At 51.8% G+C, this 21,025-nt stretch overlaps 1 pseudogene; it reads right to left on the bottom strand.

Moving 5' to 3' along the window:
* Positions 1 to 20,992, bottom strand: part of LOC121440538 — a 59,981-nt pseudogene extending 38,989 nt beyond the window's left edge.
* Between the last annotated feature and the right edge of the window lie 33 nt (positions 20,993 to 21,025).

Here is a 21,025-nt window from a genome sequence, read left to right on the forward strand (position 1 = left end):
TCATTAGAAATGGGGCCTCTGAAAGGTGCCACAGTTTTGGTCTGATATGTCTGCCAAAGGCTCACTTTAAAAAGACTTGGTCCCCAGCCTGTGACATTACATGTGACCTTGCTGGGAGATCTTAAGGCAGTGGGAGCATGCCCTTAAAGGGAATATTTGGACACTGTCTCCTTCCTCTCTGTTTCTCTGCTGTCATGAAGTGAGCAGTTTCCCCCCAACTATGATGAGCTGTCTTATCACAGGACCCAAAACGAGGCCAGTCAGTCACAGAATGAATGGAGGTACCCAGCCCTCCCTCCCTTCCTTCTTTCCTTTCTCCCTCCCTCCCTCTCTCTCTCCCTCTCTCCCTCCCTCCCTCCCTCCCTTTCCTCCCTTCCTTCCCCTATATTACTGAAATTTTATTAGATGTATTTTATGTGTGAGAGTATGCAAGTGCAGTGACCACATAGCTCAGAAGAGGGTTTGGATCCCCTCGAAATGGAGTTACAGATGGTTGTGAGCCACCATGTGGATGCAGGGAACTGACCCTGGATCCTCTACAAGAGCAACAGGTGCTCTTAACCACTGCACCATCTGTTTCTTCAGCCCCAAGACTTACCTTGGTATATGTTGATTTATCTCAAGCATTTTGCTACAGAATGGAAAGCTAACACAGAAAATTTGTGCTAGAAATGGGGTCAGTACTGTAACATCCGTGAGAACAGCAGTAGAAGAGACCGTGAACCCGGGAGACGCTGATGCATGACCCTGGTGAGGGTTCCAAGGACTGGAATACTGGAATCTAACAGTCAAGGTTATGCTCATGATCAGAGTGGAGCGAGGACTCAACTGGGAACAGGAGCAGCGGCCTTCCACGTTACATACTTAGATGAGAATTTGCGTGTGTGACGTGTGTGCCCGAGTAGGGAGAACATGAGGTTAAAGGTGATAGGGGAGCTGATCAGCTAGAGGGCATTGTGCGCAACTCAGAATTCAGACTGTGAAGTGAGCATTGCTGGCGGCCTCTGAATTCTACCGTGAGAACTGGGAGCAAAGGCTGGGGTGGAAAGATTTGGAAAACACGCAGTTTGTCCAGAAAAGGAGCGTGTCTCACGGCACTGTGGAGGAGCCGGTGTCGTTACTAACAAGATCAGTGCTGTGGAAGAAAAGCTGTGGAGTTTATATCTGGAGAGATGATTTGAGGAATCTCAAAAATCAGCAAGACCTCCCTCATCCCAGGCTCAAGTGCTGTTCAGAGACTTTCCTGAGTGTTGGTTCTGATGTGGGATTCCCCTTTGTAACAAGCAGTCTCTGCCAACATACCTCAGTGAGTAAAAGGCTTTCTCTGTAAGCTTAACAATCACAGCACAGCCCGCAACCCTGTGGTAGAGCCCGCAGCTGTGCGGGCCGAGCAACAGCCTGTGTCTGGTACGTGCACAAGGACGGCACCAGACTCCCTCAGGGCCACACAACACCTGACCAGAGATGTAGCGACAGAGGTGGATACTGATTGCTGAAATGGTGTCATGAGAAGGTTTTAAGTCACCTCTTGGAGAATCTGCCCCTAAGGCCCTAACTCCTCATTCACCCAGCAGAGAAGATACATCTGATTTATCCCGGTAGCCCTTGAACTGTGTCTGGTCCACTTAGGTCACCATACTTACTATTTAGCAGGCAATTACCATATGCCAGCCATTCCTTGCAGGTTTTTTAATTTCTGTAATCCCACCCCAATTCTTTCCCACTTTACAGAGAAAGGAAACCGAGGCTTGAGAGGAACCAGTAAGTATACCACATGAGCAAGTAGCGCCCTGGCTTCAGCAGAACTTCAAAAGCTACCAGTGTCTTTGGAAATCTCAGAAGCAGGAAGTAAGCAGGGAGGCTGACTACAGGACTGGATGCTGCCCTCCTCCACTCAGGAACCCTCATCCTTGACCCTGGTCCAAGCCCTAACATCTGTCAGCAGTAGCTCATCGGGCACAACTTGGGTTCTGGAGTCAGGCTTGACTGTCACCAGCTCCTTTGGACATCATGGTCCCTCCAGTCCATGTATCACAAGGTGTGACTAATGCAGTCGGATGCAGTTTCTGACAGCTGCCGGGGAGCCGTTAATCACGTTGTGTGAGGAAACAGCCGCAGGCTTGAGGTGTGGCTGTGGAGAAGCTAATCAAGGGACATTTACTGCCTGTTGTGATGACTCTGGCCGGTCTCCTCAGCGTTCTGTAGACAGAGGCAAGAGAATTACCACACGTTTGAGGTCAGTCTGATCTACATAGAGAGTTCAAGTCCAGCCAGGATTAGAGTATGACATCCTGCCCCCATAAAAGGGGGAGTCAGAGCTGTCCCTTATCACTGGTAAAAATGACCACGTGCTTAGTGGCTCAAAAAGACAGCAACTTCTACCCTGAAAACCAGAAGTCCCAAAGTGCACCAGAAGAGACTGAAACCAAGTCAGTTGGGCTGGCTTCTTTGAGGCCTGAAGAGAAGACTGTGACCTTTGCTTTTCCCACTTTCTAGAGACTTCCTGCCTTCCCTAGACCTTAACCTCATCCCTTATTATGAACGCCTCCAACATCTACCACCTTAACCTTCCCGAATCGAGCAAGGATGCTGAATATCCCACCATCAGCCTTCACGGATAACCAAGAGTCTCTCCTCTTAGCGGTTTAGCTTAGGCACAGCCCCTTTCACTAAATGAAGGGGCTCAGCCACAGGGCTGGTATCTTAAAGCTCCTACTGAAGGGATTGCAGGAAGTTGGACGGAATGTGTGATTCTCCCCCGAAGCTCTCAGGGGAACCTGTGGAGGGAGGAGAGGCACCAGGGCTGGTTACCGTGGAGAAAGTGCTAAGGTCTGAGTGTGTGCCCCAAATTCATGTACTGATGGTTTTTGTAGGTACAGTTTGGGAAGGTGACTAGAATTCCATGAGGGTTTGGGGGTGGATCGCTCAGGGTGGCATCTGTCACTTTAGAGTAAAAGGAGGTGACTCCTGCTGGCATGCTTGCCCTGTCTCTATGTGATGACCTCGACACACCAGAATACAGTGGAAGGCCTTCACCAGCTGAGGACAGGTGTGGGCACTCTGCTTCTGGATCTCCTAGCCTCCAGAACCATCTAAACAAACGTCCGTCTTTATAAATCCTCATAAAGCTTTGAGTTTTCAGTTACAGCAACAGAAAGCAGAATGAGAAAGCGTTGTGACTCCTAAAGTCTGGAGGGTGAGGATGGGGAAGAATAGAAACACTCTCCTCCACCCTGTGGGTCTTATCGTTTGCATCCTTAACCCCTCGCCCCATGCTGCTTGTCCTCAACCAGAGAGCAAGTAGCCAACAGACTTCAGGGTGCATCTGAGCAGGGACGAGAAGGGTGAGGGAGACAGGGTAGGCTGCACAACACTGTCTCAGCCATGAACTCCCCCATGCTAGGGCAAAGGTCTCTGGACAGGGTCTAAGGCAATGGTTCTCAACCTTCCTAATGCTATAGCCCTTTAATACAGTTGTTATTCATGTTGTGTGACCCCCCCCCAGCCATAATGTTATTTTCATTGCTACTTCATAACTTTAATTTTGCTACTGTTATGAGTTGTAATGTAAATATGTGTTTTCTGATGGTCTTAAGAGACCCCAATTAAAGGGCCATTCGATCACAAAGGGGTCAAGACCCACAGGTTGAGAACCACTGATCTTGGGTTTAACCCCCACCTCCAAGAAGAGCAGACATCCCCCAGCCCCAGCACATGATGGAGCTATGAGGAATAACTTCTCCCCTGCTCAGCAGTCAGGATTTGAGGCAGAGGGGCCACGGGGGAAATTTAAAGCAACAAGCCCGCAGGCTCTTCAGAGCACATCTCTCTAACAAAGATTGAGAAAGGCATAGACTAGCAGACAGCCTGGGCAGCAGGGCCCTCTGAGAGGGTGGGCAATTAGAGGAGCCGGGAAGCAATTAGAGCCATCCTGTCCTCTGATGTTCCCTAGAACCCTCCCAGGTGCCACGCCAGCCTTACAGAGGACTGCAGGCTAAGCAGGGAAGACAAGGACCCCAGCACTTCAGGCTGGAGACTGAGGTCCTCCTGTCCTGGCTCTGTCCCTGACAGGCCTGTGACCTTGAGCAAGGCAACATCATTCCCTCCACACTTAATGCCATCTGTGAGCTGAAAAGAATCTGAGGATAGTCTCCTGGTGGGGGGGGGGGTCTTTTGGAAGGGATGCACTGGGCATGCTCAGAAAGGCATCTGCCCCTAGTGAGGGAGAAGGAGAGGCACCAGGCAAGACTGTCCTGTGGTCTGATCTTAGTGGAGCTCACAGGGGACCTGGAGTGGGAACAACCCACAGAGCACACCTGGGGATCATGGCAGGGCTTCAGGTACCAGATGTCCCATTATTCCCTACTCTGTAGACTGCCTCGGAACTTACAAAGGATTCTACACCCTCATCCCAGAATCCTCTGGCTATGCTAGTTATATGGTGCCCAAAAACAAAATCAAAATTCCCATTCTTTAACTTTAAGGCTGCGAGCATTTGGAGTCTGACCCATGAAGCCATACACAGACTTGGGGAGTTTCATCCAGAGTCTTCTTAGGCAAATAGCCCATCCTAAGAAAACCACCCTCTGTTAAATTTATACTATTCAGCAAGGTAATGAGATGTCTGCCTTCCACCCCGTATGGAGCCTGCACCAATAGCCCGTGAAGTAAAACCGAGCAACTTCTTTTCAGGGTTCCCTTTTTGAAAACGTACCACAGCTTTCTCAAAGTATTTTAGGTTTTAAACATGAAATGTCCCCATGGGCTTGTGTTTGAGCACTTGGTCCCTGGTGGCACTGTTTGGGGAAGTTGTGGGCCCCTTAGGAAGTGAGCCTGGGTGCTATAGATGGTCTCCGGGAGCTGGTCTTTGAAGGCACAGCCTCTCCTGGTTCTGGTCTGGCTCTTTCTCTGCTTCCTGCCACCAACAAGCCACACCGTCTGAATCACTGAGGATGAAAGAGCCACCAAGCCTTCCACTCCCTGACAAACTGAAATCCCCATAAAACCACAACCGAAAGTACACCTTCCTCTCTCAAGTTCTTTCTTTTGGGGAATTCTTCAGAGTCATGAGGAAAATGACAGCGCTAGTTGCTTTCCTGTTGCTTGGGTTTCCTGAAGCAGCTTGCAGATGAAAATGTCTGTCCTGTGTATGGTCCCAAGGACACGAGTGTTCCTCATGGCAAGGAAGCATGGCAGCGGGGGGGGGGGGGGCGGGGGGGCAGGAGCAGAAAGCTAAGAGATAACATCTCCAACCACAGATAGGAAACCAAGGGTGGACTGGAAGCTGGTCGTCATGTGCTTTCTCAGGCAAGACTCTGCATCCTAGAAGTTTCAGTAACTTCCCCAAATAATGCCATCACCCCAGGACCATACACATACGCATGCTTATGGTGACATTCCTCATTCAAACCATCGCATCGACAAGATAGGGAAGCAGTAAAACAATTGTCTGGCCCCAGGAGACTTACAAGTTACCAAGGTGCCCTGTGGATGCTTCTCCCGTAGAGGTGTGTCCACCCTGTGCATGTTTGTCTAGATGAAGAAGCAGCTCCCGGAATCCCTGGTGTATGCCTCCCAGCCCAGTCTAGCAAGAGATCTACCTTCTCAGTCTCATGCCCTGGCCCCTCAAGCATGCACTGTGAGCTCATCCCCCTCTCTTCCTCAAGTTCCCGTGCCAGCACAGAGAGGCCCTTTCTGGCTCCTTCATATACCCTAGACACTCAGCCAGGCATCATGACAAATTCAGCGGGCAGACCCCAAGACATCTTTCGGGAAACCCTCAAACTAGGCAGTTAAGACTTGGGTACACACCTCGATAGTATAACTTATTAAATAAAAGCAACCCAGAAAACAAGCTGAATCCAAACCTAGCTACTGGGAGTTCTGACTCCTTTCAGCCTGGCTGCAGACTAGACCCAAGTTTGGAGGTGAAGCCACACTTCCAGTCCGCAAGACTGGCACCATCGGACAAGAAAGAGATCGAAGGGGCTCCAGGACGTCCAAGGTCAGCACAGAAGGCCACATTTTCCATGCGATTCCAGGGCTTCTGCTAAGAGAACCGCATTGCACGGCCTGACGCTTTGCCCTGCTGGAACCTCTGTTATTTTGGTTGGCTATCTCCTCCTGTGACATGTGAGGCCTCCTTTTCCCGTTTCCGGGAAGCAGCGAAGCAGCTGCAAGCATCATCCACTTCAGTTTCTTCTCTCCTAGATACTGTGCCCTGTTTGTGTAAACACATATAAACACACACGTGTGCAAGCACGTGTGCTCAGACACACCTCATATACACGCGCGCACGCCCGTGCGCGCACACACAGTCCCCTTGATTGTTTAAAGCATTTTAGCAGCACCTTCTGTCACTGAAACTGCCGGCTCCCACTGTCACCACTGTCCCATGCGCCCCACTCAGAGAGCTGGCTTGGTGTTGACTCTGAGGGGAATTTCTATGATCACAGCCTTTTCAATCTCCCTTTAAATTAAAAGCAGCCAGGGTAAAGTGCTCGCGGATTTCAAAGCTCTGTCACCAGGCTTCAAAGGCTGTTCTCGCTAATGAAATTAAATGAGATAATGTACAGGGAACTCAGCACACTGCCTGCCAAGCTTGAGCTTATGAGCTTGAGAGCTTATTCTCTGAGGCTGAGGCTGCAGCCTGAGACTTCAGTCTTCAGCAGGGAGGTCTCAGCTGGCCTGGGCTGGCTGCCAGGCACCTTGCAGGGTGATTGAAAAGGAAGGGAGGTGGCCATGGGCACTCCAAACTTGTCAGCTCTCTCTTGGGGGCCTCATTCTGTGGCTCTTTCTTACCATCACTGTTATGATGGCCTCAGGAAGTCACAGTAGCCACCAGTCCCTTCTGGCATGGACTGAACCAGTTCCTTTTGATTGCCCCATCTATACAGACTGGCCACCACTTCCTAAAGCCTTCTGTAGGAAGTACAGGGAAAACCCAATTGCGCTTTCTTTGACCAGATGGTCCCTATCTAGTTCTTAGCAGAAGGCTCTGATCTTTAGCAGACATTTGCTGGCCTCTGATCCTCCACCCTAGAGCACCACAAAGACAGAATGAATACCCCTCCGTACACAAGCAAGCATCCTTCTGGGCCAGTGAGCTAAGGCAGAAAGTGGGGGTGCCATATCCTAAGCATCCTGCCTGGGCTCCAAATGGGCCCAGAACCTCATTATTTATTAATGCCAATCACTCATTTATCCCAATGACAACCTTGTGACAGATTTGCCTAGGGTCAGGGTTGGAAACATAGCCCCATTTCTAGAACACACCGTGAGCCAAGTGGATCGATAAACCACATTACAAGTGTGAAGTCAAGGGTCTTTCCTAGAACAGCAACACGGGGTCAGCTGCTGTCACTGTCATGTGGTAGAGAAGAAATGGACAGTCGGGGCAGGGCTGTGATATGTCTTCATCCCACTTGTGCGGGTGGTGCTTTAAGCTCCCAGGCATGGAGTGTGGGGGAGGAGCCTCCTTCCAGCACCCACTGTCCTGTCCCTTTAAGAGACTCCCATTTCAAAGGGAAGAATCCTGGCTTCACAAGGTGTTTACAGATATGACAGTGACTTTCCCAAAAGACAAGTGTTCCCGCAGCTCTGTAAAACGGGTGCCCCATAAATTGTCCAGTTGCGGGTCTGTCTTTATGAATCTGTACATTCACCGTGTGGTCTTCAAATTTTTGCATCTCTGGTGGTGAGAGGCTTCAGATTACAGAGCGAGGGGTCCCCTGCTCCTGCCATGTTCTCTTAATCTACCTTGTCTTTATCCTTTCCTTGGGACAACACCACAGCTCCACCCAGGAAATCCAGAGCTAGAGAGGACCCCACAGAAGAAAGGTGGGGAGCCTTCTCTAGAGGTGTCCCAAAGATGCAAGGAGGTGGAGGGGGCCACGGTTGGAGAATTAGGAGGGGCCCAGTTCAAAACAGCAGTGGGCTGCAGGTGTGGCTAGAGTCCCACTCAGTCTTGGTTACTTACCCATAGAGGTAAGGAACCTACCTGGCAGATTCACACCCAGAATCTCCACTGCCACAGGCCTCAGCCATTTGAGACACAGGGTAACAGGAGACCTCTATAGAAAGGCAGGACTGAGCCCTGTGAGAACCCAGATGCTGCTGGCTGCTGGAAGCGGGGTGCAGCCTCACCCAGAGCCATGCTACTACGAGCGTGGACTCATTTTGGTTTTTTTGTTGTTTGTCTTGAGACAGTTCCTTCCCTACTTCTCTCCGCGGCAATGACAGAACCAGTGAGCGGGAAACTCACTGCTGCCCTTACCCAGGGTCTTGGAGGGAATCCTTTGCTGAGTGGCCTGACCCCGTGTTGCTATGGGGATGACTAGGAAGCTACGACCTGCTCCCAAATTCATGTCATCAATCATGGTCAAGTCTGGCAGACTGGAGGTTTAAATGGGGTGCCACTGTGTGGATCTGTGCACTTAGGGCCTTTGGGAGAGACCTCAGGGCGCCCCATTTTCCTGTCTCCCTGAACTGAGATAGAACTTTCATCACTGTTTTCCTGATGGACATTCTAGCAACCTGGTCCCCATAGCAACCAGCTTGTTTGTCACAAGGAAACCCAAGGACCCTTAGGCGGAGTCGAGGAAGCATAAAGATACATTTAGAAGATAGAGCTCCTGCTCCCTTCCTCCAGCTCCCTTCCTCTGCTGGGTGAGCGAGGCACAGTATGTGAAGGCCTTGCTCATAGATGCTTGCTTTCCTGAGACTTTCAGACGCAGTTTCTCTGAAGATTTGAGCAGAGTCTAAATAAAACCTTCCTTTCTTCCTCTCTTTTCTCCTTGAGTCTGAGAAAACGACTTTCATTTCCTCCTGTGGAGAGCAGGGATAAGGAAGCCATACTACAGAGGGCCTGTGAGTTCTAAGCACCCAGCTGGCTTTGTTCACCCACTTCAGAATCACCCAGGGCACACTTCCCTCCTAAGCAGAGGAAAAGGAGGCCGAGCAGCAGGTTGGGCACCAAGCCTGCCTGGCTCCCCAGCCTGTTCTCACCACTTGGGAATGGCACAGCTTCCCCTGTGCAGCTTCCCGTGTGAACACTTCTCTATATACAGCCGGCAGTGGCACACGGTGCCAGGAGGGCCTCAATTCCCTGCTTCATAGTGTTCAGGCTCACTCTGGGAGACGGGCCTGTTTCCTGCCCTGCGGTCTGCTCAGTGAGTACTGAGGGTACTATGGACCATGACAACAAGGAGTCTATATGTCTTACTGTGTTCCCTCAGCCCAGTGGAGAGTCACTTGGCCATTCAGGGGAGGGTCAAGTGTGCCACCTGCCTTGTTTGTGACCTACCATGGATCTCATCCTTCTTGCCCAAGGGGTGCTTCAACTCCTATCTAAACAACATCGCAGGAGATTCCTTTCAGACACTGTTCACCTCTTAGTGGTAACTGGCTTTCAAGGAGGTGAGGGATCGAGTGTCTTCTGTCCCCATGAGTCTCATTTTCCCTCCACAAGTTAACATTAGTGTCCCTGACCTCCTGAGTGTCTCCTGCTGTTCTGATGCAAAAGGGAGATGGTAATATTCAACTGGAACACACGTGGCAACTTGGTACTCGAACAGTGAAGAGACCCAGCTCCCCGAGACATAGCGCCATCTCTGTTCCAGGACCTTCCTGGTCTCAGCTTTGACCACTTAGGCCTGCAGGATGAAGCCTTAGGGTCCTTCTTGTCTCCATGGAGGCAGGGCATATTGGTCAGCTCCTGAGTCATGATTCAGAGAAACCCACTCAAGCTGGTTTAGCAAAGGGGGCATCTTTCATCTTTCCCAGCCTGGGCAAGCAGGTAGGGCCAGTCTAGACATCACTGTGTCCCCACCTCAGTTTGTCTCTCCTCAACCAGCTTGTCACCCCTGCTCTCTAAAAATAAGTAGTACCTCTTATTTTTCTTACTATTGTGATTGTCCTAAGTTCTAACCCAGCCACAGAAGACCCAGGCAGGGTCCTCTCCTCTCCCTTCCTAAGGAAGAAAGAAGTGACTGGACCAGATTGAGCTACATGGCTAACCTGGGTCCAGTCACCACATATAGGGAGGGACCAGGCAGTACAACCCTGCCCCTCCCTGGAAGTGTCTCAGCCCCTTTGTGTGCCTCCCCAGGTAGGTGCTTGTGAGAACATCTTCACAGAGCTACTCTCCAAGTTCTTCTGCAAGGAATATTTTTAAAATATTCAGCTGAATCTAGGTCTCAATAAATGTGTTGATCTTTACATAAAGACTGATCCTGCCAAAGGAATCTTTAAAATCATACCCCTCCTGGTAATTATGGCTGATGGTCACTTGTGGAGGTCTCCCTGAATCCCAGGCACAAAGGGCAGAGCTGGGGCTGGAGCCCTTAGTCCACAGCTTGGCTCTGTATGCACATGGGAGGCTCCAGTCCATTCTCCAGGTCTCCCCCAAAGCAAGGAGGAGACCCCAAGGAAAGATGCCTGGAAATGTCTAAGCCATGAGGGAGATTTCTTAGGGCAAGCTTGAACCTCAGACAACCAGGGAGACGTAGGAGGGAAACCTGCTTTGGGAAGGTCCCAGTGGGGTTGCTGGGGAGTGGCTCAGCTGGCTTCAGCTTGAGTCTCCCACAGATGTCTGCTGGACGGACAGTCATTTGTTCCTTGAACCTCATTTCTCTCTTCACCTTGGACCCCAGCACACTAGGGATACATGTTCCCAGCCTCTGTTGTCATGAATTGACTTGGAATAGCGTTATAGTAGGGTGACCCAGAGCAGGAAAAGCCAAATGAGCAAGGTACCCTTCAAGCCCTCTCTAGGACCTGGAGATGTCTCCATGGGTGAGGTTTCTCTCCAGGCAGGTTCTCCCTAGAGGATCTAGTTAAGGGGAGGCACAGACAGGAGATGTTGCTTGCCCACGTTCATACAACAAGTGGAGGTTCCAACTGTGTGTACTTCAGGGATCCCGGTAAGAACGTTTGGATCACACCTGGGGATGGGTTTCCAGAGACTAAGAAAATACATGCAGTCCCCAAACGCTGACATTTAGAGCAGAAGGAAATGTTTTGGAAGCACACAGACCTAGCTTTGAATTCTGGCTTTCCTGTGGAATCTGGAGCAGTGACTCATCTTCCAGGTAAGGTTAAAAAATGGATGGATGCAGGTTAGACTTGCCAGAGAAACCCTCGAGGAATGTCAGCTGCTGTGTATTGCCAACCCAGGCTGCTTTGTCTCAGGGCCGTGATTTTCTAGGCTGCCAAATGGACTGAATAACCACTCCTGAGCAGGGCTGCTGAAAACACGAACGAAACAGCATGCCCAGGTCCTGTCCCAGTACCCGGAGCCCTCCCTCTGTTGAAGTTCTGCTTGCTGTTAGAGTAAGTGACACCAGCTCTAAGAAAAGCCCTACGTGTGAACTGGAACGCTCAGGCGCCAGCCGAGGAAACAGACCGCATACGTTCCATTTCCCTTTCCACCTGGCGAGAGTTTCCAAGGCTCAGGGTAAAGCAGATGAGTGTGTGGGCCCAGTGGGTGTTCCTGGGGCTGAGGAGCCCGGTTGGATCCATCTCCCAGCATGCTCTTGGGAGAGGTCTGAAGAGGCAGCTAATGTACTCGATATGCCAAGCCTGGTTAGAGATCCATCAGGCAGCTGGGAACTTCCTGTAGTATGAGGCCGGCATGGGACAGGGCAGAATGTTCAGGGACAGCCATGGAGTGGGCCCATGAAAAAGATGACCACAAAAAAATGAGTATTTATGATGCTCTGGGCGCTGAGCCAAGCGGCTGAATAGATCCCAGCCACCACCATCTGTGGGGTGGAGCACATCACTTTTTGTCCCTGAGCCTCAGTCTCCCTCTCTGTGAATGGTCCTTAGAGTGGCATACACTCCCAGGGCTGCTCTGAGGATTGTTGGCTAGATCTGGGCTTTGGAGGGAGGCATCCGTGGTACACCCTTCATTACTCTGAAGAAAGCGAAAACATTCAGGTGTTAAAAGCATGGCTCTTTGGACTCTTGGCATGCACAGAAAGAGTAGGCAATAATTTGGGTTTGTGGAGAAGCTAGTTTTGAGAGCCAAAGATGAAGTTGCTATGTTTGCAGTGCAGACAACAGTGGAGGCCTGTGCAGTCAGTGACATGGAGATGGGAGACCTTATGAGAGACTGTGAAGTAGATTCTGTTAGGTCAGGGGACTAGGAGGTAGGGGACTGTGGGGCCAGGGGACTAGGAGGTAGGGGACTGTGGGGTCAGGGGACTAGGAGGTAGGGGACTGTGGGGCCAGGGGACTAGGAGTTAGGGGATTGTGGGGTCAGGGGACTAGGAGGTAGGGGATTGTGGGGTCAGGGGACTAGGAGGTAGGGGATTGTGGGGTCAGGGGACTAGGAGTTAGGGGATTGTGGGGTCAGGGGACTAGGAGGTAGGGGACTGTGAGGTCAGGGGTCTAGGAGGTAGGGGACTGTGGGGTCAGGGGTCTAGGAGGTAGGGGACTGTGGGGTCAGGGGACTAGGAGGTAGGGGACTGTGGGGTCAGGGGACTAGGAGGTAGGGGACTGTGGGGTCAGGGGAATAGGAGGTAAGGGATTGTGAGGTCAGGGGACTAGGAGGTAGGGGACTGTGGGGTCAGGGGACTAGGAGGTAGGGGATTGTGGGGTCAGGGGACTAGGAGGTAGGGGACTGTGGGGTCAGGGGACTAGGAGGTAGGGGATTGTGGGGTCAGGGGACTAGGAGGTAGGGGATTGTGGGGTCAGGGGACTTAGAAGTTGAAGGGCCTAATGAGGTCAGGACTTTTGGAAAGGTGTGGAGCCAAAGAGATTGATGGACTTGGGGTTGGGGACCCGTCAGGATCAGGGGACTTAGAGATGTGATCTAGCAAAGACCATACAACCAGTCAGGGGCAGAGGCAACACTGGAATGTCAGGTGACACCTCACAAGCATTGCTTAGGGCACAGGGCACCTCCCCAGCAGCTGTGCCGACCTGCCTTGGCACCTTAGGCTGGGGGTTCTGGACTGGTTCGCTCTCTGGAAGACAGTTGGTTGAGACTGTCCCCCAAATGGCCATTTGAAAGCCACTTGAACCTCATTGTGGGCTCTTTTCCCATAAGCCATGGAATCAAATTATGGAGATGTGCCCAAGCTTGTGGATTCAGAGAAATGGCACCTCTCTTCGGGGACACGGCCCCTGAGGCTTTCGCAGACATCCTCCCACCCCCACATTCTGGTGTCTCTGAATTTCAAGCTTCCCTGGCGAGCCTTGGCGCTGCCAAGGCATTTGGTTATTTTGCTCATTTTATTAATAAATGTGTCCTGATGCCAAGTGCATGGAAACTGCTGCCTGGGAACGGCATCAGAGCGTGCCCTGGGGAGTCATCTGTCTGAGCTGTGGCTACAGGAGAAACAGATAGGGACCTAAGAGGAGAGAGCCAGGCACTGAATGGCCCAGGCAAGACACCTGGGGATCTGAGGACCTCAGGGATTTGGCGGAACCAGATGGGAGGAAGTCTGTGGTCTTAATCCCACAACCAGAGAACATTGGATCACATGGAACCTAGAAGCCTTTGGCCCAGACACTGACAGATGGACACACTTCCTCCCAGAGCTTCTGTGCCCCGGTGGGCAGCAGGGGTCAGAGTTCAAGGTCGCCACAATGCCCTAGAAGAGAACTTTGACAAGCCCAGTCAGAGTAAACCTGGCCCTAAAGAAGATGTGAATCTCGGACCTACTTTCTAGAGGAAGCTGGCAGCTTCATACATTAAGGACATGGCCAGGGTCTGGCACACCCAGGTCCCTAGAGTTCACAGCTGCAGAATCTGCTCCTGATAAGGGTGTTGTCACAGAAAGTATCTCCAAATCAAACACCTCATAAGCACACGTGGGACAAACAGGCTTTTGTATCGAATAGCAACAAGTGCCTGATCCCCGCCAGCACCCCTCCTCTCTAGCCAGGGCGTGTCTTCTAGTCTATTACTGGTCAGTGAGTAAATAATCCCAAGGCCCTCGCATGATCTTTACCCTTTAAGGGAATGGAGCTCAGTTCATTTGAGAGGGAGAGAGCACTGTTCCAGGTCAAAGTCAGCTAGGGGGGTGTTGTTCATAGGCCATCATGGCTTGAGCAAAGCAGAAAGACCAACAGGCAGGAGAACAGAAAGATGGGTACAAAGGCCAGGAGGATCCAAGGGTCCTTCAGCACTATTGGGCCAGGCAGTGATCATGTCATCATCCGGAGAGCCACCTCCTATGGAAGCCATCAGCAGTCCCATCCTGGGCTCTTCGTGTAGCCTAGCCTCTCCTCCCAGATCGACTCTGACCTTGAAACAGCACATCTGGGGACATCTGGGCTGTGCTCTAATTAGTAGAGTGTTTGCCAAACATGCAGGAAGTTCTGGGTTCTCACAGGCTGGATGTGATGGCACACTCCTGTAATTCTAGCACTTGGGAGGTGGAGGCAGGAGGATCACAGGCTTACATCAGCCTGTCTATGTAGGAAGGTTGAGGCCATCCTCGACCTTATCTCATGTTGTTGTTGATGATGATGATGATGATTATAATAATAATAATAATAGTCTCCTGGCTATTCTTGAGCTGGCCGAGCTCCCCAGCCCTGCAGGACTCATGACAGACTATCTCTCCCTCATTCTCAATGCTCACTCCTTGGTCTCAGCCGGAATGTCAGCCTTAAAGGGCCTCCATCTGTCTTGGGACTTCTGTCACATTTGGTAACTATGCCAGTCTGGACGCAGCTCTGTTGACTCCTCTGTAAGATGCTAAGTTTGGGGTTCATCAGAGGATCCGGGTCTGCTCCCTACATTGTCCTATGCCCCCAGCACCGGGTATAATGTAGGTGCTCAGATGGACAATGAATGGTGGAATGAATGAACTGGGCTGAATGGCCTCAGTGGCAACTTGAAGCTGCTCCATATAGAGAGCCCGGTTTCTACCATCTAAGATGAAGACCTGGCCAGCCAGTCATCATATCAGGCACAGCCTGAAAGAGACACAGGAATAAGGGAGACAGGGAGGAGGGAGAGAAAGGAGCCTTAGCACTCTGGGCTCCTCGGCTGATCCTCAGCCTCTGTAAATGACCTGGACTGGCCTGGTGTGGCTCTGAAGCCTCCCTCCCACAGGAGCTGATTTGTCTTTCACTGCTAGGCTGGGTTGCGGCTGTGCCTGGCTTCTCGCACCTCTCCCTCCTCACACTGCTCTGCTGGAATCAGCTCCTCCCTGGTAATGTCACAGGAGACTGTAGGGGCCCTTTCTCCCAGGAAGAGGGCTGTGTGACTTAGCAGGGGGCAGGGGCTAGCCATCTATTCTTCAGGCTACTCCCTACAGAAAGGCCATTCAGAGCTCCGTGGCCTGTGTCTGCCCCTTCCTGGACCTGGTAGGCACAGATGGTCCAGCTGCCATCCAGGGGGTCTGAGAGCCCTAAGGTCAAGGCAGAATCAGGGGGCAGTGGGTCTGTCCTGCATCCTCCTGTACCAGGCTTTTTCCTGGGCTAGACATGGAGCCAGCCTACCACATCCCTGGAACACACACCCTCCAGAAGATCCTCACACACTTTAGACAAGTGCTTTGTTACTGAGCTGTATCTCCAGCCCTCTTTTGTCTTTAATCGGCACCTCACTAAGTTGCCCAGGCAGTCCTTAGGCCCCGAGTACTGGGACAACAGGAATGTACCAAGCCCAGCAGAATCTGCATATTGAATGAGTGATTGATTAAGGCAGGCTGTTTCGCCCTGACCTCAAGAACCTCTGTAGCTGATGATGACCTTGAATGTCTAATCCTCATGGTCCCAACTCCCTAATCTGGGATTACAAGGGAGACCACTATGCCTGGTTTAAGTCGTACTAGGGATCAAACCCAGACCTCCACGCATACTATGAGAGCGCTCGGCCAATTGAGCCACATTCCCAGCTGTGTTTTTAATAGACCTCACAAGAGTCCATTAAGGTCTCCCAAATACTGTCCTCTGGCTGTTTCTATTTATTTCTAGACTGGGTGACAGTCAGAGGTCTGTGACTAGGGGCATGGGAATAATTGTGATCTCCACTTAACCCAGGAAGAAACTGAGACACACACACACACACCCCTCCAAAGGCAGGCTGTTTTCCAAAGTAAATTTTATGACGTCTATTCTTGAAGAGCTGGTGGCTCCTTAGTTAGTGATTTCTGGACACTCATGTCCTCAGGGAAAAGGAAGGATCCCCTGAGACACTGCCTTCTTCTGCACAGTTCATTCAAAGGTCCCAAGTCCTGAAAAGAGTATGACATCTCTCTCACCCTCAGTGAATGATTCCTAAATAAAAATAACAGAAACTCCAAATTAACTGAAAGGAAATCCCACAGTTCCAAAGCACTCTAAAAGTAGTTCTTAGAAACTAGGGGAGAAAAGGGAAATTGGTTGAAACATCTCTCCTATTTTATCAGTGGTCTTGAGTCTAGGACACAATTTCTCATCTTGTTCTTCTTGGTGCCTCCCCTCCTCCCCCCCCCACACACACAGCATGGAGTCTGGGTGAGAGGCCGGTGGACAGCAGGAGCATCCTCTGGGCCAGGAAGGCTGCCCTCTTGTCTCCTTGACAACCCAGCTTGCCTGGAGAGACATCCCAGGTGTCCTCCATCCATCACTTCCCCTACCCCTACCTCTATCTCAACCAAATTCTCTTCCCCGGAAGGTAGGAGGTCCCCCACGATTTACTATAGAGATGATCTCTCCTAGAACCTTAGGAAATGGGAACAAAGAGAGTCATGGAGAAGCTGGTGATCAGAAAGGCCTGCGTGTGTCTCTGAATAAGCCCCTTAAACTCTCTGTGCTTTAGAAAGTAACTCAAGGCCTACGTTGCCTGCCTGCCTTGACTCTGAGGAAAGAAGGCAGCAGAGACAACCTTTAAAGGTGTTTAGCACAGAGTCACTGGCCTCAAATGTCCATTCACGATGCTTGTGTCCCCAAGAGCTGGTGTCCATCTGGGATGCCTGGAACTGGCTGCTCTGGCCAATTCCCACAGCCTTTCAGAACCTCAACCTCCCAGCCCACGAAGGACAAGTGGGGAATAGGACCACGTGCTAGTCTCTAAAAGAGATGATTTTCTCTCTCCTGGTCTCCTTTCTCAGCTCTCTCTGGGCACCTTCTCCAGTGTCCTCTCTGGCAGGACAGGAAGGCCCCTGAGGACGCTGCTGTGTCCCACCATCACCCCTGTGTGCCAGTCACTGAGGCAGGGCTGAAAACATCCCCTCCTTTGTGCCTGTGAGAACAATGATGCCCTGGATGCAAGCACAGAAGTCAGCCACGGGAGCCTGGGAGTCCCAGGGCCTCAGCCTGATTGACTGTGGTGACTCAGGCTTCGGCAACACTGCAGCCGCAATTACTCCTTAAATCGGCGCTTTCTCACTGCCCAGGCAGCCAGGTGGGGGAGGGGCCTGGGCTTGAGGGAAGAAACAAAAGGAAGACAAAGAAAATGTCGCAGAAGAGGTCTGGACACACAGAGGCCCTGGTTGCCTGCTTTCTCACCCTCTGGGAGGCCACCTAGAGTGGGAGGGAGAAGAAACAGGCTGGACAGCAGGTGTGCGGGGGCGGGTAAGAGATTGCCATTGGCTCTGTCTAGAGTCCAGGGCTTGAGAGAGATGGGAGCTCAGCCTAGCTCACCTCCCTCTCAAGTTGCCCCCACTTCTAAGCCCCTTCCCTTTAGATGCCTCCCATGTGCCTGGCACTGGGTTAGGTGCAAAGGAATAACAAGGAACTGGGATGGGAATGTCGCTGAGCCGGTAGAATGCTTGCTCATTGTGCACGCCCGGGGTTCCACCCCAGTCCCCCACCCCCGCATCTCATGAACTGGGCATGGAGATACACACATCTTATCCTGGGGAGGTAGAGGCAGGAGGACCAAAAGTTTGAGTTCTTCGTTGGCTAGCCTAGATTACATGAAACTCTGAAAAAGAAAAAAAAAAGAAAAGAAAAAGAAGAAAAGAGACAAAAGGGAGAAACATATGGTCCTGGGCACAGTAGCCCCGAGCCAGCCCGGAGCACTTGGAACACAGCTGTCAAATCTACCACAGTGCCTCTTGGGAATTGGCTGCCAGTTTGAGGTATCTGTAGGGGGCCTTAGGCTACAGGGTAGGGGGTTAGGAAGGCTTTTCAGAGAAAATAATATCGATGTTGGCATAAAAGGAACGTGAACGAGGAATAGGATTGTTGAAGGTGGAGATGAGCTAGGCAGAGGGACAGCAAGGATGAAGAGACAGAGAGATGTCCTGGCAAGACGTCTCTCCCATTCACAGCCGTACAAGGGGCTCTGATGGGTTCCAGACGCGTGTGTGTGTGTGTGTGGTGTGCATTCATTCCTTCGTTTGTTTTAGATGGGACCATTTAAAGTTCGCCACAGATCTTACCAAACAAACTGGCAGCTCTATGATGGCCTGGACCCTGTGGCCACAATGCACAGGCTGTGCACGGAACTGCCCCATCTGCTCCGAGAGTATCAGCCTGTGGCCCTGCTCCTCATTGCCATTTATTTGTAGTAATTGCCCATTCTCTTCCTGTTTATTTAACGTAAAGATAGTAAGATCTGAGAATGTGTTGGAATGTAAGGCAGATCAGAGAACAGGAACACTTGTGGCACCCAGGGATACATGTGATAAAGTCCACGGACAGGATGAAGCAGTTGAGAGACACCATCCATGTGGACTGCGGAGGTGTCCTGCCAGCTGAGACCAGCAGAGAAAAGGGGAGGAAAGGAAGAACATGTGCTGCTGAAGGAAGGGCCTATGCGCAGGCCTGAGGTGGACACTCATCACTGGAGGCAACACACGGGAAGATGAGTTTCCAATGGCTACCTAGGAGGGGCTGTGTGCAGGGACCAGAGCCCACAGGACCACGGTGGCCCCAATGGCAGCCGAGAGGGGATACGTTCTGTAGGGCTGGTTGGTACAGAATGGTCCTGGGGAAGCAGGGGATGAACTAGGATTGCCAGTGGCGTGAGGGAGTGGCATGGAGGAGATGGGTATGGCCACTTAGAAAATAAGTAAGGGTGTTGAGAGGTCCCATTACTCCCCGTGAGAAGGAGGGTGAGATGCATCTACTGTCAGGAGCATAAAGCACACTTAAACCTGCTTCGCCCAGCCCACCAAGGAGATGGGCAGTATACCCACTGTGTTCCCATTAGCAACTGAATCAGCAGGCTCCGATGAGGACAGCACTGCTTTGGTTTTCATGACTCTGGGGAGACTTGGAAGAACTCAGCCCCTGCCTCAGCATCCCCATCATCCCCTCTGTCTCCATGAGGGTGCCCTGCTCATCACTGGACACGGGGTCCGGGTATCACCATATCCGTGCTCAGGCTGGGGCTAAAAGCATGTTAGCCATTGATGACACCAGGAAGGGCACGGTTTCCATGCCTGTTGGGCTGGTTGGCACACGGCTATGCCCTTCACATAAAGTTATAAAGCTGTAACTTATTTATACTCAGAAACCAGTTGTTGCCTTCTGCCAGCTCCCCTGCATCTTCTCCAGCCAGGCAGAGGCTCCCACAATGCCCTGGAGCTGGACCAAACAAAGGCATCAAGGCCAACAAATACCTCCTATGTGCCCTTTATGATTTTTCATTAAATTATCTAAATAATCCTGCGAAGGGGACAGAGACCAGGGTTCTGTCTCTGCCAACAGGAAGCTTGGGAGACATAGCTAATGGTGTCCATCTGAGCGGTCCCTCCACTGGCTTGTGTGCAGAGTTCCAGAAGTCATCACCACAGTGGTATTTGGCACAGTAGTTAGAGCTTCAAGAATCCCAGAATCATGACACCCAGACCCCTGGCTTTTTGTTGCTGGGAGAAGATTGAGGCCAAAGCCAGCCAATGAGTTGCAGTTAGGAGCTGCAGCCTGAGGGACTGTGGGGTCTGGGAGATGAGCTCTGAGACCCTCGGCAAAGCCTCCAAGAGTTGGATCCCAGAGTCTTGCGCTGTGAAAGGCCCGCTGTGTCTGGGGCCTGGCTGAGGCCAGGCTGTGGAGCTATGGAGATGGATCGAGACAAAGAGCCACCTCTCAGGGCCTGAGGACTTCTGGGGACAGACACATGACAATGGGTTCTGTGATTTGGTGTGGCACCTGCTATGGCCAGGTGTGCTCAGAACTGAAGATGCCCTTCCAACTCTCGGCAGGAAGGACCTCTATGGATGAGCGTGCTCTTGGAAACCCAGAGGTCAGGAGGGTTGAATCCCTGCGCTGAAGAAATGGGGACAATAAGATCTGTGGAGGTCTGAGAGCTCCAGGATCTGTGGGTGGGAAGAACACCAGCCACCCCTAGATTTAAGGATTCAGTGTCTTTGTGTGTAAAGACAACGTGGACCCCAGTTTCCCATCTGAGCCATGGGCCACCTCCCAGATGTTGCTAAGTTTGATATGCACCCATAAAGATCTGCACCCTAAAGTCCTACACAACACTGGGCTCCTCTCTCTCTCTCTCTCTCTCTCTCTCTCTCTCTCTCTCTCTCTCTCTCTCTCTGTGATGGAGGGGAAGCCTGGGGCTCTGGAGGCTGAGGGAAGGGAGCCCCTGCTCATTCCTAAGAGTTCCCCTGGGACTGGAGATTATTCTTCCACCAGACCCCTTCCGAGGCTGGGTGCTATGCCTAGCCCTGCAGAGGAAGGAACACCGGGTGAGCAGCATCGCAGGTGCTGATGTAGATGGCCCAGCCCCGGGTGAGGCAGGCCGCCTGGGCTTCGCAGCTCCCAGCAGTTACATAAGGACGCTGGGCGCCGGGAGAGCCGCCTTTGTTGTTGCGATCCGCCTCGGCAACGCCGAGTATTAATAAACCGATCGCCCGGAACGCAGGCGGGCGGGCGGGCGGGCGAACTGCGTGCAGGACGATTGGGGCTGCAGCACTGGGAGGGAGCGACACCCACGGTGCCCTCCCCGCAGCAGGAAGATGATGCTCCCTCCCAGCTCTTCTCCAGCCCCCTTCCCCACCCACCCACCTTAGCAGGTGGGTACTGAGAAAGCAAGTGGTAATCCAGAATCCACCCGTGTGGGCTCCAGCCACTTACCTATCATTTCCATGGTGCCTGGTATCTCGCTTTGGCCTTGTAAAAC

This window comes from Microtus oregoni, unplaced genomic scaffold (assembly GCF_018167655.1).
Source record: "Microtus oregoni isolate MIOR12 unplaced genomic scaffold, Mior012 000068F_ref0000429, whole genome shotgun sequence".
NCBI lineage: Eukaryota > Metazoa > Chordata > Mammalia > Rodentia > Cricetidae > Microtus > Microtus oregoni.